This window comes from Mandrillus leucophaeus, unplaced genomic scaffold (genome assembly GCF_000951045.1).
Source record: "Mandrillus leucophaeus isolate KB7577 unplaced genomic scaffold, Mleu.le_1.0 Scaffold201, whole genome shotgun sequence".
NCBI classification, from domain to species: domain Eukaryota; kingdom Metazoa; phylum Chordata; class Mammalia; order Primates; family Cercopithecidae; genus Mandrillus; species Mandrillus leucophaeus.
The window spans coordinates 1805987-1824012 of NW_012102044.1; positions in this window are offsets into that span (position 1 = coordinate 1805987).

Consider the following 18026-nt stretch of genomic DNA (forward strand, 5'->3'; position numbering starts at 1 on the left):
AGTCGACAGCTGCTTCAGGACTTAAGGTTCCAGCCCCGTCCCCTCTTTGCTTCCCAGCACTACCTGGTCAGATGGTAGAGGACAAAGTGGAGGCAGAAGAGGGAGGCGCTGCTGACATGCGGGCCAAGGGCTCCCCAGGCATTCTGAAGAGGTGGCTGACAGAGAGCCTCAGCTCCATGGAAAGGTTGGAATAAAGACCTTGTGTGATTGTCTACTTCAAATTCCTGACTTTACAAATGGGCTTCAGCCAATGGTTTGGGTCCCAAGCTGTTATTATTATTATTATTATTATTTTCATTATCATTTAAGACGGAGTCTCGCTCTGTCACCCAGGCTGGAGTGCAGTGGCGCGATCTTGGCTCACGGCAGCCTCTGCCTCCTGGGTTCAAGTGATTCTCCTGCCTCAGCCTCCCAAGTAGCTGGGATTACAGGTGCCTGCCACCACACCCGGCTAATTTTTTTGTATTTTAGTAGAAAAATTTTAGTTTCACCATGTTGGCCAGGCTGGTCTCAAACTCCTGACCTCAAGTGATCCACCCTCGTCGGCCTTCCAAAGTGCTGGGATTACAGGCGTAAGTCACTGTGCCTGGCCTCAAGCTGTTTTTAGAATGGCTTTAACTTTCTTTATATGTAATAGTGAAAAATAAAAAATTTAAAGACAAGCCGGATGTCATGTTTGAAGAGGGGAATTAATCCCATAAAGAATAGCACATCCATGTGATGGGGTATTAGGAGGCCCTTAATAGTCAAGGGGTAGCCTTTTTGATGACAGAGAAAAATATGAGATATGATATTGAGTGAAAAGGGAGGTTACAAAATGTCATGTGTTGTGCAGTCACAAGTGTATGCACACACACGGTGGAAAGAGACTGGGCAGACAGCGCTAACTCATTACCAGGGCTGTCTCCTTTTTTGTGGTTTCCAGATTTTTCCATGCACATTTATGATCTTGGGAGCACGAAAAAACTTATTTTTGCCAATGAAATAAAAATAAGTTTGGGCCAGGCGTGGTAGCCCACTTCTGTATTCACAGCACTTTGGGAGTCTGAGGTGGGCGGGTTGCTTGAGCCCAGGAGTTCGAGACCAGTCTGGGCAACATGGCAAGACCTCATCTCTACAAAAAGTTAAAACATGAGCTGGGTATGGTAGTGCATGCCTGTAGTCCCAGCTACTCAGGAGGCTGAGGTGGGAGGATTACTCGAGTCCGGGAGGATTACTCGAGTCCAAGGCTGCAGGGAGCCGTGATGACACCACTGCACTCCAGCCTGGATGACAGAGTGAGACCCTGTCTCAACAACGAAGCAATCAACTTTGTTGGTGAACATCTGAAGATAGTTTCTCAAACTAAAAGATACAAAAAAAAAAAAAAAACACCTTGGAAATACAAAAAGAATGCATGAATTGAAAACAAAAAGCCGTAATACAAGACTCTAAAGACATGGAATGAAACCTAATAAGAGACTGGTAGGTCAAATGAGAGCAAAGCATTTGAGTTTGACTGGATTGTTTTCTCACCGGAAATAGTGATTCTATTAGTTCATCATTAACACACTTTTTGAAATTCTGTAAGTAGAACTTGGGCAGTGACTTTTTGCCTGGAAAACTGCTATAGGATCCCAGGGAGGACTAAATTTGAACAGAGGAAGTAGACGGTGTTACAGTGTCTGTTCTAGCTTTTGGTTCTAGAATAGGAGAGTTAGAGCACCTATTTGGGGTGGGGAAGGCAGAAAGCAATTCTCGGTATCAATCAAGAGAGCAGAACAGCCTCTCTCCCTCCATCCTCCATCTGCCCTCTTCTCCCTCCCTCCTTCTCTGCTTTCCTTTCACTCCGTGTATGTTAGCTTTGGCCCCATTCCATAAGCCAAGATAAAAATGTTAGGCATGATAAAATTGTGACTGTTACTAACATTTGGGATTTTTTTTTTTTGAGATGGAGTTTCGCTCTTGTTGCCCAGGCTAGAGTGCAATGGCGCAATCTTGGCTCACTTCAACCTCTGCCTCCTGGGTTCAAGCCATTCTCCTGCCTCAGCCTCCCAAGTAACTGGGACTACAGGTGCGTGCCACCATGCCCGGCTCATTTTTTTTGTATTTTTAGTAGAGACAGGGTTTCACCATGTTGGCCACGATGGTCTCAATCTCCTGAACTCTTGATCCGCCTGCCTTGGTCTCTCTAAGTGCTGGGGTTACAGGCGTGAGCCACCGCGCCCAGCACATTTAGGATTGTCATTTGAAATTCTTCATTGGTTCTAAGTTTTAAAAAAACAAAATCTACCAAATATTAGATATTTAGTAGTTAAATGAAATCATTAAAAGAGAGCAAAGACTCACCCAATTTTAGGTGGAGTAAATTCTGGAACTTTCAATACAAAGACAGGCTGGGAAACCGCAAAGATACCTTCGCAGTTCTTCTTGGTGTGCAAATCTGTAATCATGGATGGAGAAGCTGGGAGGAGAATCGGAAGGCAAGGTCAAACTTTATGGGACGTGATCCATTTGGTTCTTTCAATAAGAATCCAAAATTGGTAAAATACCACAGTTTGTGTTTCTCAGCTGAGAACGTGGGCGAGAGGAAGTAAAATGATTTATTCTCATCAGTAGCAGAGCCACCCAACCCCAGTCTTTGGCCTCAGGCTCTTTCTGTGCTTTATTAAGTCAGCTGCTTTTAAACAGAAAGCCGAGTTTGCACACCAGACTATAATGCAGGTCTTGCCTTGGGAATATTTACATGGTAATCTTATATTCATTCATATTATACACTAAACGTTAGCTGGGCCATTGTGTAGAAATATAACTTGTGCAAAATAAAACCGTTAATGTGTAAAACACATGATGGGGGAGTTTCTTGGTTTTGAGTGTCTGCCTCAAATTATACAGACTCATCTGTAAATTCCAGCTGTATCTTTAAAAATACACTCAAGCTAATGTTGAGTAAAATGAACAAACACTAGTGGCAGTGCGTGATCGGTCACTAGCCCACTCAATTGTTTTGTGAGGCAGATGAAATATAAAAAGATGACAAAGAACAAATGTTTTCCTCTCCTGTGCAGAGATGAACTGAAGCCTGCCGCTGCCAAGGTAATTTATAACATATTTATAGAAATAAATGGCCCGTCTGGGCGTTCATGTGTTTCAAATCAATCACAGAGTACAATGCTCAGTGCCGAGGGAAAAGAGAGGTATTCAGAGGCCTTTTGAGACCTCCTCTGACCACGGTGGTGGCTCGCAGAAGAGTCTGCAGCTGCAGGTTCTGTGGTGGACAGAGGCTCTCTATCGTTACATTATTAACCTGGGTGAAGCGCTTTGTTCAAGCAGAAGGGGAATAAGTGCTCTAATCATCCGGAAACTCATTAACTTCTTCCTTTCAAATGTCTTATCAGATTTCTCCCTTGATGCTTTCCTCTAATTCTTTAGGACTGAAGGGCTAAAGACACTGGAGAGTGTATGAAAATATATTAAGCAATCACAAATGTCTGAATGCGAGGCACTGCCGTAGAGCTGGAAAGCAACAGCCTGGGGAGCTTGCTGCACAGATTCAACCCTGGTCTCCCCCCACCGTGAACTTGGGCAGGCTACTCACAACTTCAGATTGCAGCTTCCCTTTCTATAAAATGGGGAGAACAAGATTGACCTTGTTCAGTTGTTGTGAGGATTGGAGATGTAACTGCTAAGCGCCTGGCACAAGGAGCAGTAGTGCAGTGATCTTAATTTATGAAACAGCAGTGACATCCCAGGGCTACAGAGGCACAGCAGGAAGTGCAGACACCAGGACTTCTAGGGTGCTGGGCTCTCTGTAGCCATGGCCTGGGGGCACCTGGGCTCTCCTACCCTCTGGCTTCCAGAAGCTTAATAGACTTGATTGGTCACAAGGAATATTCTGTCATGAAAATCAATGTTTTGGAGCAAGCCGAGTCCAGAAAAAGGCTTTGAGAAGGTTTTATAAGCCTGAAAAGGGGGGGCATGGAGCTTGCCTCACATGGCTGGGGATGAGTTGGACCTGATTGGGGCACACCTAACTGCCACCTTCAACTCGACTCCAAAGGTCTGGACCTTCCAGAGAGATCTGACCTCAGAACCTGACATTCCAGATGTCTCAGACCACCTGGGCGAACACAGACATCTCAGCACACGCTTCTCGTTACCTCATCCACTTCTTACAGCAGCCCTGGCCAGAGCTGTGGGAACTGTGAAGCGCTGTTAACGCTACCGAGAGAATGAATCCATCCTCATCTCAAGCCCGGGAGACAGAATGAGAACACTAAACCAATTTACGAAGAAAACCAGTTTATGAATAAACAAGTTAAAGTTCATGGCAAGTGCATCATTAAATGGGCCATATGAAGCAGAGCAAGATGAAAAAAGATTAAAACATTAGTCATGGAATTTTGTGTCCAAACAAGGACATTTCATCACCATTATGAAAAGCCATTTGTATTCTTTTTAAATTTGTTTCGTTTTGTTTTTGAGACAGAATCTTGCTTTGTGGCCCAGGCTACAGTGCAGTGGTGCGATCTCGGCTCACTGCAACCTCTGCCCCCCGGGTTGAAGCAATTCTCCTGTCTCAGCTCCTTAGTAGCTGGGATTACAGGCAAACGCCACTGCGTCGAGTAGAGATGGGGTTTTGCCATATTGGCCAGGCCGGTCTTGAACTCCTGGCCTCAAGTGATCTACCTGCCTTGGCCTCTCAGAGTGCTGGGATTACAGATGTGAGCTAAATTGTGTTTTAAAATTAAATTAAAATACGTTTAGAATCAAAGAAATAGTGTTCCCCTTGAACACCATACTAAAAAAATTAATATGCCTCAAAAACTGTAACTATAGACCTGAGTTATAAGACAGAAGAATACAAGCAGAAATGATTCTGGAGAAGAGGGGAGTAGTGGCTTCTGCTTGCTAACCTGGAGAGAGAGGCAAAAAGCATCCTTCGATCCTAGTGATATTTATAGTAAAGCCTTATCAAATGTCAACCTTTGAAAATTAATTCCACTTTTTAAAAAAGTATAAGAAGAAACACGACATGCTCATAAAGCATGTAACAGAAAGGAGAGTGGCTTAAAAGACTTCTTGACTTCTAAAGTAATTTATCCATCTACTTTCAACAGTTTAATGACATTTTCCTGAAAGAGAGGAGTTTTTCAAAGCCTGGTTGAAGTTTCAATCTGTTGAAATGATGTCAGAACAACAAATCATTCTGATCTCATAAAAGAAAAGTGAGTATAAATTTATAAATTAATTGTAATTTTAAAAATCATTCACTAGTTTTAGTCAATCAATCAGAAGCTCCTGATACTAATTGAGTGGAGTACTGATAAACTCATTAGTCATACAGCTTCCAGTTTAGGCAGGTTGAATGCATTTTCCCTCTATAATATCAAGTGTGACATGAGAGATAGAATATAAAAGAATTTTAAAACTAACCCACATCACGGAAAGAAGAAATGGATTCACGCCGAGATGGATGATTTGCAGCCGTCTTTGGGAATTCTGCACCGCAGCATCCCACCAGCGTCGTGTCACCTAAAAGGATCCATTTCATAGAGAAGAGATGACAGTTGGGGCACAAGTGTGGGATTCGTAGTCTTAGCATGGACTAATGCGAACTGTGGACCTCAGTTAATAATCATGTTTTCATATTGGTCCATTCGCTGTGCACTAATGCAAGATGCTAATTATAGGGGAAACCTGCCATGGGTGGGGAGACGGGGAGAGGTGTATGACAGTCTGTACTATCTTCTCATTTTTTTTGTAAATCTAAAATAGTATAAAAATGGTATAAAATCTAAAATGGTATAAACCATAAGGTGTAGGCTGGGTACAGTGGCTCATGCTTGTAATCCCAGCACTTTGTGAGGCCAAGGCAGGCAGATCACGAGATCAGGAGTTTGACACCAGCCTGGCCAACGTGGCGAAATCCCGTCTCTACTATTAAAAAAAAAAAAAAAAAATTGGCGGGCCTGGTGGCATGCGCCTGTAGTCCCAGGTATTCGGGAGGCTGAGGCAGGAGAATCGCTTGAACCCAGGAGGCAGAGGTTGCAGTGAACCAAGATTGCACCACTGCACTCCAGCCTGGGCGACAGAGTGAGACTCCGTCTATAAAAAAACCAAAAAACAAAAACCAAAAAACCATAAGGTGTACTAATTTTTTTTTAACTCCCAATGATGAAAGAATGTGAAGGTGACACAGGAACCAAGTGAAAGAACTTCAAATATTCAAGTCTGAAACAATTTGAGCAATAAAATAAGCAAAGTAGTTTTAGATTATACCTCAAAATATAAATTAACTGCCCACAAATACTGATATAAATAAACTATTGAATAAATAAAAAAATGAGGGAGAATAGACAACTCTCTCAGTCAGAACAATGGTAAATAATTTATGTGGCATTCCATCCATAAGGAAGTGGAGCATAAGGACCCATGTATTAGGTGTGGGCTGCATAGTGACTTGTTTCCAAAGACTACAGTATGGAAAGAAAAAGAAAAGGAATAACTTCATAGAATAACTTTACCTGACAAACAGCACCCCAAGTCAGGTGATCAAAGTTATTACCACCAAGAGTGACAAGTCATGTTGACAGTATGCACCCTTGATAACATGTGATGAGACCTGTACTTTACCTCTGTGGATTTAGTGCTTTTATATTTGATGTAATTTGTGAGATATTTTGGTTTGATTCTGCCATCTTTATATTCTTTTTTCTCTCTTACAGTATGTTCATTTTTATTTATTTATTTATTTATTTTTTTGATTGATGGAAACCTTTTATTGTCTAATAATTTACTTTTTTTTTTTTTTTTTTTTTTTTTGAGACGGAGTCTCGCTCTGTCGCCCAGGCTGGGGTGCAGTGGCGCGATCTCGGCTCACTGCAACCTCCACCTCCCAGGTTCAAGCGATTCTCCTGCCTCAGCCTCCTGAGTAGCTGGGACTACAGGCGTGCGCCACGAAGCCTGGCTAATTTTCTGTATTTTTAGTAGAGACAGTGTTTCACCATGTTAGCCAGGATGGTCTCCATCTCCTGACCTCGTGATCCACCTGCCTCAGCCTCCCAAAGTGTTGGGATTACAGGTGTGAGCCAGTGCACCCGGCCATAATTTACCCTTTATTAGTTTGGTAGTTATCAAAATTTTTACTTTTCACTTAATGGTTTCCCTAGAAACTACAACAAATATCCTTGACATATCAAAGTTTAATATAAATGGTACTTTTACCTCTTTTAGGACATTTCAAGGGTAACAGAGCACTTTAATAATATTTACCATCTTCTTTATTGGTGAGATATTTTTGTTATGTATTTAAGTTTACATATGTTAAACTTAAACTACTATTGTTTTTTCTAATCAATATCCATTCATATTTATCTTGTATTTATGGCATCCACTGTTGTGTGTTCCTGCCTACAGTGCCAGCCTTCAGCTAGTATCATTTTTCTTCTGCCTGAAGGAAATGTTCTTTAGTGTTTCATTTACTATAAATCTGCTGGTGGTAAATCTTTTTCATTTCCATTCTTCTAAAAGAGCCTTTGTTTCTCTTTCTTTGTAAAATGTATTTTGGCCGAGTATAGAATTCTAGATTGGCAGTTGTTTTATTTCTGCACTTGGAAATATAATTCCATTTTCATCTGGCCTCTGTGTTTTCTTTCTGCTGAAATATCGACTATCAGGTTAATTAGTGCTCCTTTGATGATAACCTCTTTTTTCCTCTGGCTATTAAGACTGTCTCTGTTTTTGCTCTCCAAGGATTTTGCTTACATTTGCCTCGGCATGGCTTTCCTTAGGCGAGTGCGACTGTGGTTTGTGGCACTTCTATCATTGCCTTGATGTCTTTTGCCATATCAGGAGTGTCACTTGCCATGATCTCTTCAGTTATTGTCTTTGACACATTTTCTTTTTCCCCTTCTTCTGGATCCCAATTACATGAATGTTACGCTTTTTCACTCTCTCCTCTATGTATTTAATATTCTTTCTCATATTTTAAATCCTTTTCTCAGCATGCTTTAATGTGTCTGTTTTCTTCATGTCACCATTTTTTTTTTAGTTGTATCTAAACTGCTATTAAGGTCACACATTGATTTTTAATTTCAGTTGATGTTTTTAAATTCTAGAGTTTCTACTGGCTTTTTTTTGTTGTTGTTTTTTCTTTTTGAGAAGGAGTCTTGCTCTGTCGCCCAGGCTGGAGTGCAGTGGCCGGATCTCAGCTCACTGCAAGCTCCGCCTCCCGGGTTCACACCATTTTCCTGCCTCAGCCTCCCAAGTAGCTGGGACTACAGGCGCCCGCCACCTCACCCGGTTAGTTTTTTTGTATTTTTTAGTAGAGACAGGGTTTCACCGTGTTAGCCAGGATGGTCTCGATCTCCTGACCTCGTGATCCTCCCGTCTCGGCCTCCCAAAGTACTGGGATTACAGGCTTGAGCCACCATGCCCGGCCTGTTCTCTAAATTCTTTTTTTTTCTTCTTTTTTTTTTTTGAGATGGAGTCTCGCTCTGTTGCCCAGGCTGGAGTGCAGTGGCACCATCTTGGCTCACTGCAAGCTCCGCCTCCCGGGTTCATGCCATTCTCCTGCCTCAGCCTCCCGAGTAGCTGGGACTACAGGCGCCCGCCACCTCGCCCGGCTAGTTTTTTGTAGTTTTAGTAGAGATGGGGTTTCACTGTGTTCGCCAGGATGGTCTCGATCTCCTGACCTCGTGATCCGCCCGTCTCGGCCTCCCAAAGTGCTGGGATTATAGGCTTGAGCCACCGCGCCCGGCCTTCTCTAAATTCTTTGCCATTCCCAATCTTTTCTTTGATTTCCCTTAAGCATCTTATTCATAGTACATTATCTATGATACCTGTAAATCTCTATTTTCTGTTGTTTCTCTTGGTTTTCCAAAACACTGGTTGTCTCGTCATCTGACTGGTTAAATTGTATTGTGTGACTGAGACACTATGTGAAAGCTTATAGAGGTACTTTGAGGCTAGAATGAAGTTTTGTTTCTCTAATGGGGATTTATGTTTGATTCTTGCAGGTACTAGGGGCACTAGCAATCCTGCACACCACATTAATCCAATCATAAGTTGAGATAATTTAAAGCTGAGCACAAATCCCTAAAGAGGACAATCTATTTACAGCTTAGTCTGTATTCTACAATTTTACCATCAGTTCCCAACCCAGATCCCTAAGCAACCTTAAGAGCCCATTAGTCAGGCTGACAGACCAACCACCACTCTCCTTATCATGCCATAAACTCCAATTTTTGTTTTCGTAAGTTCAGAGGTAAGTTTAAAGTAAGTTTCAGCTTGTCAGTATCCCAGCTATTTCTTCTGGAAATTGGAGGAAATCCGTGGGGGAAAACTATTTCAAGTGCCAAGGTCATCCTTCTGTGTTTTCTTATTCTCCCAAATCTTGGTCCCCAGATTTTTTTACTGCCTTGTGTTCCAGTGCCTTCGAACATATGGTTTTTATATTGTATCGTTTCCATGTGTTTGCAATGGGAGGATTGGTCTGAATTAACTAGTCTTTCATTACCCAAAATGGAAGTCTGGAAATGTTAGAATAATAGAAGTCATTCAATCTGAACAACAAAGAGAAAATATATTTTTTTAAAAATGAAGAAAGCCTCAGAGACTCATGGGCCTATAACAAAATAATTAACATCCACATCACCAGGGTTCTAGAAGGAGAGCAGAATGTGCACAGGACTAAAAAGTTGTCAAGGAATAATGTCTGAAAAATTCCTAAATTTAGCAAAAGACATAAACCTATAGATTCAAGAAGCTGAACAAACTCAAGGAAACCATGTCAAGACATTTCATTGTCAAACTCCTAAAAACTGAAGGCAAAGAAAAAAAAATTCTTGAAAACAGCCAGTGGGAAATAACATCCTAGCATCAGGGGAAAACTATTTGAATGAAAGAAAAGTTCTCATTAGAAACCACAAAGGCCAGGAGGAAGTGGCACAACATTTATCAAGTGTTAACTCAGAATTCTATATCTTGTGAACACAGTCTTCAGGAATGAAAGCAGAGTCAAGCTATTTCACATGGAGGAAACAAAAATAATTTGCTGCCATCATACCTATCCCCAAAGAATGGGTAGTTCTCAAAACAGAAAGGAAATGATAAAAGATGGAATCTTGAAACATCAGGAAGAAAGTACAATGAGAACAATGAAAATATGAATAACTACAATAGGCTCTCTTCTACTCATGAGTTTTCTAAATTATATATGAAGCACAGACAGTACCACCATTTAGCGTGGTTCTCAATGTTTGTAGAAGAAATACTTATATCATAAATAGGGGAATGTAAATGGGCATAAAAGGAGATTGGGTTCACTCACACCATAAATTGTCAACAGCAGTAGACAGAAATAAGTTATGTACATGTAAAGTAGTACCTAAAGAAACTCCTCAAAAAAGATGCACCGGGAAACATTAAGGACAAATCAAACTGGAATTCTAAAAAGAATTGTTCAAATAATTCACAGGAAAGCACGAAAAAGAGAGAAATGGAAAACAGAGAATGAACAGAAAACAAAAAATATAATAGCAGACTTAAGCCTTACATATCATATTATATCAAATGTAAATGGTCTAAATATACCAACTAGAAGACAGAGATTAGAAGGCAGCATTAAAAAAACATGGCCCCTGGCCGGGTGCGGTGGCTCAAGCCTGTAATCCCAGCACTTTGGGAGGCCGAGACATGCGGATCACGAGGTCAGGAGATCGAGACCATCCTGGCTAACATGGTGAAACCCCGTCTCTACTAAAAAAAATACAAAAAAAAAAACTAGCCAGGTGAGGTGGCGGGCACCTGTAGTCCTAGCTACTCCGGAGGCTGAGGCAGGAGAATGATGTAAACCCGGGAGGCGGAGCTTGCAGTGAGGTGAGATCTTGCCACTGCACTCCAGCCTGGGCGACAGAGCGGACTCTGTCTCAAAACAAACAAACAAACAAACAAACAAAAAACATGGCCCAACTATATGCTATCTATCCTTCAATCACAATCACATAGTAGAATGAAAGGGGAAAAAAATCGAAAAAAATATATACCATGCAAACAAAAGAGGCAGGAGCAGTCCTATTAATATCAGATAAGGTAGACTTCAGAGCCAAGACAATTATATAATGACATAAAAGTCCAGTTGCTAAGATGGCATAGCAATTTTAAACATATATACACTAAACAACAGAGCTGCAAAATCAGTTAATGCAAAATTAACTGATAGAGCTGAAAAGAGAAACAGCAATCCACAATTATTGTTAGAGACCCTAACCCTCCTTTCCCAACAATTGATTGATAGAACAACTAAACAGAAAACTCACAAGGACAGAGAACAACTTATGATCAATCAACTGGATCTGATGGGTATTTGGAGAACATGGCGATCAACAACAGCAGAATATATATTCTTTTCAGGTGCCCACAAAACATATAAAAAGATATACCAATTCTGACCATCAAACAAACCTCAACGTATTTAGAAGAATTAAAATCTTAGTCTGTCTTCTCTTACCACCACTAGAAATCAACAACAAAATAAAAGGAAAATCTCCAAACACATGAAAAATAAATAACACACTTTTCATTACCCATGGATCAAAGAATAAGGATCAAGAGAAATAAGTGAAAGTACACTGAACAGAATAAACATGAAAATATAGCATATCAAAATTCAAAGGCTTAGCAAAGCGGTGCTTAGACAGAAATTTATAGCACTAAATGTTTACATTAGAAAAGAGGAAAAGTCTCAAACAATAACCTAAGTGCTCACCTTAAGAATCTAGAAATAGAAGAGCAAATAAACCCAAAGCAAACAGAATGAAGGAGATAATGAAGAGATTAATGAAATAAAAGCAGAGACATAACAGAGGAAACAAATGAGACAAAAAGCTGATTCTCTGAAACTTAGCTGCAGGTTTATTTTATAGATGACCTTTATCAGGTTGTGAAAGTTTCTTTCTAGTCATAGGCTGGGAGTTTTTATTATGAAAAGGTCGGTTTTGTCAAGTGCTTTTTCTGTGGCTATTAGAAGGTCATATGGTTTTTTTCTTTTATTCTATTGAGGACTTACAACATTAATTGGCTTTCAGATGTTAGCCCAACCTTGCATTCCTCAGATAAACACCACTTGGTCATGTTGCTGGATTTAACCTGCAATCACTTTGTTAAAAAGTTGTATCTTTCTCATTTTGTAGTTTTCTTATGATGTGTTTGCCTGGCTTTGGTATCAGGTTAATACTGGCCTTGTAAAATATTTGGGAAGTATTTTGTCTCTGTTTTTTGTAAGATTGATATCATTTGTTTCTTAAGCATTTGAGAAAATTCACCAGTGAAGCGATTTGGTTCAGATCTTTTCTTTGTGGGCATGTAGTTAATTGCTAATTCAACTTGGTTACTTATACATCTATTCTAATTTTCTGTTCAGTGTTGGTCAGTGCTCATAATTTATGTCTCTTTAGGAATTTGCCCATTTTATCTAAATTATCTATTTTTTTTAACATTTTTAAATTTCTTTGTGATATTTTTAGTTTCACCATGGAACCTAATATGTTATTTCTTTTATTCTTCCTGATTTGGCAAATTTCTGTTTTTGCATTTCCTTTTGGCTTGTTCAGTGCAGCAAATATGATCAGTTTTGTTTTCCTAGAGCCAACTTCTTTTAGTTTCTTCTGTTTTCCGTATTTGTCATACTGTTTTCTGTGTCACTGATTGCCATTCAGATATTTCTTTTTTTTTTTCCTTTTTTTGAGATGGAGTCTTGCTCTGTCACTCAGGCTGGAGTGCAGTGGCGTGATCTCAGCTCACTGCAACTTCTGCCTTCTAGATTCAAGTGATTCTTCTGCCTCAGCTTCCCAAGTAGCTGGGATTGCAGGTGTGGGGAACCACGCCTGGCTAATTTTTGTGTTTTTAGTAGAGATGGGGTTTCACCATGTTGGTTAGGCTGGTCTCTAACTCCTGGCTTCAGGTGATCTGCCCTTGGCCTCCCAAAGTGTTGGAATTACAGGCGTGAGCCACCATGCCCAGCTTTATTTATTTATTTTTTTTCTTTTGAGACAGAGTCTCTCTCTCTGTTCCCTAGGCTGTAGAGCAGTAGCATCATTGCTGCTCACTGCAACCTCTGCCTCCTGGGTTCAAGCGATTCTCTTGCCTCAGCTTCCTGAGCAGCTGGGATTACAGGTGCATGCCACTATGTCCAGCTAATTTTTGTATTTTTGTAGAGACAGGGTTTCACCATGTTGGCCAGGCTGGTCATGAACTCCTGACCTCAGGTGATCCGCCCACTTCGGCCTCCCACAGTGCTGGGATTACAGGCGTGAGCTACCGCGCCCGGTGTCCATTCTGATCTTGTTGCCCTTCCTTCTACTTAGTTTGAGCTTGATTTGGTTTTCCTTTTCTAGATTCCTGATGCAGAAGCTTAAACTATTCCTTTTACCTCTTCCTTTCTAATGTAAGGATCAAAACTTAGCAGCATCCCATCAATATTTTGAAATGTTTCTTTCTTTTTTGAAACTAGTTTTATTGAAACAGAGTTGGAATGCAACATGCTGCCTGGAAAGTTGGCTGCAGCCCAAATGCCTGTGGGATCTTTCAGGTCTGACCACGGGCGATGACAAAGGCCCCACCTGGCTGCCTCACGGTGTGTGGCCAGTGCACTGCCGTGTCTGAAGGCTGTTGTAGGGAAGGACCTGGGTGCCCTGGGCATCCCCTGTGCCCAGCCCAGGCACCTTCCTTCCGAGACCACACGGGTCCCTTGGCTGAGGCCTGTCTCAGGTACCTCTGCCAAAGCCTCCTTGTCAGGGGGCCTGGAAGACATTTTTCCCACTCTGACTCAGTATTCAGCACTTTTCCACTCTAAGCTGCCTCCCTCTCGCTCTTCCCCTGACTCCAGGGCCATAGAATGGCAGAAGCCTTTTGTTAGGGGCTCTCTGGGCAGTGAGACAGTATTCCTTCACTGCTGTCTTCACCTAACCTTCACCTAACCTTCACCCAGTGCTGTGGGGGAAAGTCAAACACTGGGGTGGGGCTGGCACCCTCCGTGAGGCCTCTGGCTCCTACTCCTGCCGGGAGTGACACCTGCCTGGTGGAGACGGTGTTTGGCCTTTGACCCACCCACCACCCGGCACCTGGCAGCCGGCCCCTCCCACTCAGTGCCTCACAATGCACAGATTAAAAGTGTGTCGTTTATTACATTTAAGAACCAGTATTGAAACATTATTAATCAAAGTCTGTACTTTATTCAGACTACCTAGTTTTATCTACTATCTATGCCGGTTGTGAACTATTCCATCCTGTGTTCAGGCATAATGCAGAGAATGCTGTCCTGGCCACCCTGGGGGTAGCCATGGCCACAGGTCATTGTCACAGAGTCCAGATGTTCCATCTAGAGCCAACCAGTAAACACCTGGTCACTGTGCCCACTCAGTGGTACGCCGGCCAGGACTCTGTAACACAATGGTGTGCATGCACTGTTCCTTGGGTTTCCACCCCGTATCTCCAGGACTCTGTAACACAATGGCGTGCATGCACTGTTCTCTGGGTTTCCATCCCATATCTCCAGGACTCTGTAACACAATGGCGTGCATGCCCTGTTCTCTGGGTTTCCACCCCGTATCTCCAGGACTCTGTAACACAATGGCGTGCATGCCCTGTTCTCTGGGTTTCCATCCCATATCTCCAGTGCTACTGGGCCAGGGATCTTTGATGTGATTCTTTTATTCCCAATGTAAAGGGGCAAGTGGACTAAGTTGACCAAAAGAGAGGGTAAGCCAGGTGAAACCATCTCAAGTCTGTGTTATGCCATCCCAATACTGAGTGGTCTAATCTCTCGGTTGGCGTAGTACCAGCATTAAGGCATGTGAACTGGTTCCTTTTACTGAAAAGCTCTTCCTATGGCTTTTGCTTTGCAAAGTATTATTAATAGACCAGTGATGCACACTAGCCTTCATCATACTAGTGCTAAGCACCAATGACTGTTCCTGAGAAACACAGACACATTTCTGATATTCTGTCTACTCTTGTCCTTGAAGAGGAGCTGCCAGAACCACCAGAAAGGGGCGCGAGGCCACACACCTACCAAGTGTTGTCCTGTAATTGACTAGCACAGGCCCAAGCCTACTGCAAGATGTTTGCTTCATGGGCAATGGCTGGTGATAGCAGCAACAAAACATAAGAACTAGGGACAAAAAGAAGGAAATGTGGTGGGAACTTGTAAAGAAAGACCTTCCTCATCTATTAATGATGATTCTCATTAAGATACAGGCCTGGTCAGGTGTCTTGAGAAGGCTGATCGCCTCAGATGTTGTTTTCTTCTCATCCTTGTTGGAACTGGAGAGTTTTAGTTTTAGATCACCAATCCAAGATGAAGTCCAAATTGGCAAAGCAGCTTTCCTTACATGGGTGGCAGGTATCCAGGAATCAACTCCTTTAAGCTTAGTGGCACAAGGGTTGGTTAGGGGTCCCTGATAAGGTTCCTTCCTCTTTGGTGGAGAAAGTCCTTTAAACGATGCTATTTCCTACAAAGTCTCCTGGCTGAAGTATGTGGTCCTTGAGTTTTTGCTTCTTGGAGCTCAATGTGGAAAGAGTCTTTGACTAAGTAACAGTTTTTACTTAGGTGCCTTATGAGGCTGCTGCAATACTACAACCTGTCCCTTTCTAATATCATTGATTTACAGTTTCCTGGAGACAATTTCATAGGTCTGTCCGTTATAATTTCAGATGGAGACAGCTGGCATTTACCCATAAGGGCTGATCTTAGGTGAAGCAAAAACAAGAAAGTGCTCCCAGTCGAGGAAGTTTTAAAACTTCAGTTAATTTTGTCAATTGAGTTTTGATTATTCTGCTTGTGCATTCTACTAACCCAGATGACTGGGGTGATAGGCACAATGGAAATGCTGGAAAATGGGCCAGATTTTGCATACTGACTGGATTATTTGTGCAGTGAAATGAGTGCCTCTGTTGCTATGAAGTTCTTGAGGAATTCCCCAAGTCGAAATAATTTTCTCTAAGATAACTACTTACTGCTCAGGCTGCTGCTCTCCTGCATGGAAATGCTTCTGCCCATGAGAAAATACACAAACCATCACTAGGATGTGCCTGTATCTTTGTGATGTTGGTAGCTGAAAAAATCTAGTTGCCACACCTCAAAAGGGCCTTCTGGTAAAGGGAAATGACCTGGAGAACTGGGTCAAGGTTTCCTTGCATTATATTCTGGGAAGACAGCAGTGACTGTATACCTAAGAGAAACAGCTGGAGAAGGTTTCTGATGACATTGTTCTCCTAAAGAAATCAATAATCTTATCAGAGTCCAGTGAGTTACATCGTGTATGCACATTAAGAAAGACGGCTGGGCCAGGTGCGGTGGCTCACGCCTGTAATCCTAGCATTTTGGGAGGCCGAGGTGTGTGGATCATGAGGTCAGGAGATCGAGACCATTCTGGCTAACATGGTGAAACTCCGCTCTACTAAAAATACAAAAAACTAGCTGGGCATGGTGGCGGGCGCCTGTAGTCCCAGCTACTCGGGAGGCTAAGGCAGAATTGTGTGAACCCAGGAGGTGGAGGTTGCAGTGAGCCGAGATTGTGCCATTGCACTCCAGCCTGGGCAACACAGCGAGACACCGTCTGAAAAAGAAAGAAAAAAAAAAAAAAGAAAGATGGTTGTAACTTAGTTGGAAGTATGAGTTGGAGATTTGGATTGAGCTAATTTTACATAAAAATCTAACTTCCTTAAAGGCCAAAATGGTTTGATCTTTTTGTTCAGATAGGTTTATGGTCACCCTGTTTGCTATAGTATCTGCTAACTGGCTTATCTTGGTTTTTTGAGTGTCTTTGAAAGGCCTGGAATCTTGATAATGGCTAATGATTTTGGCAATAGTATGGTTTCCCATAATTCTGAAACAAGGCACCCATTTTTTTTGTGGGCTGACTAGAAAAGGTTAAAAATCCTCTTTGTCTCCATAGCATTCCAAAATTATGAGCGACTCTGAGCGTATCTGCTATCGGTATAAAGATTAGCAATTATTCCTTTTGCCAACTGACATGCTCTAATTAATGCTATTTGTTTGTTGAGATGGTTGCTCCTGGAAGACAAGCACTTTCCATTTCTTTGGGCAAAGGCGCTATGGCATAGCCAGTGTAATACCTTCCAGCTGCATCCTTTAAGAAAGAGTCATCTGTAAACCAAATAACATCAGCGTTAGTGAGGGGGGTTTCTTGTATGTCTGTCCTAGGAGACAGCTGGTCAAAGATGATGCAGTCATGCAGCGTTTCAGCTGAAGGTGGGGGAGAGGGTGGCAGAATGTAGATGACATCTGGACACTGTAGTATGGGGCTGAGAGAATAACTTCATAAGAAGCCAGTTACTAACTGATCGTGTTGAGTGTGGTGCAGGTTTAGAAGCGCTTCCACAGAATGTGGATTGAAAGCAGTGAGGGGTGATGGCATCCTTGGTGCTTTGGTTGCTCTTGCAGAGCTGTGATGGTTGTTGCTTCATGCAAGGAGGCGGTCCTTTAGCTGCCGGGTCTAGTTGTTGACTGTAACATCCTACAAGTCTGCTTTGTCTCCATGTTTTTGAGTCAGAACGCCAACAAATGTTTTACTTGCTAACAACTCTGCAACTTGAGCTGGACCCAGGCCCGACGGGCCTTGCAGACAGTCACATGTGTGGCTGGCCTCAGCTGGGACGTTGGGATAGCTGGATTGTCCTCCCTCTTCCATTTCATGGGATCTTGGGATCTCTTTCCATCATTTTTCCTTCAGGAAGTTGGCCTTTTAACGTGGTAGCTCACGGCTCCCAAGCGTGCACCCATGTGTAAGCTTTAACGATTGCACTGAAGATGGCTTGGTGTAATTGTCCGCTTATCGATCTTTTTCTCGGCAGGTCTTCTCCTGTTCTCTCACTCCGTACGTGATTGATTTATTTTCCCAGGACGTCCCAGTCACCCGGGCCTGGGGGAGCGGCCTGCGCGGCGGTGTGAGGTCGGGCCTGAGCAGGGCGCCTGCTGGAGAGTAGCAGGTGACTTGCCACACCGCATAACCCCCTGCACCCTT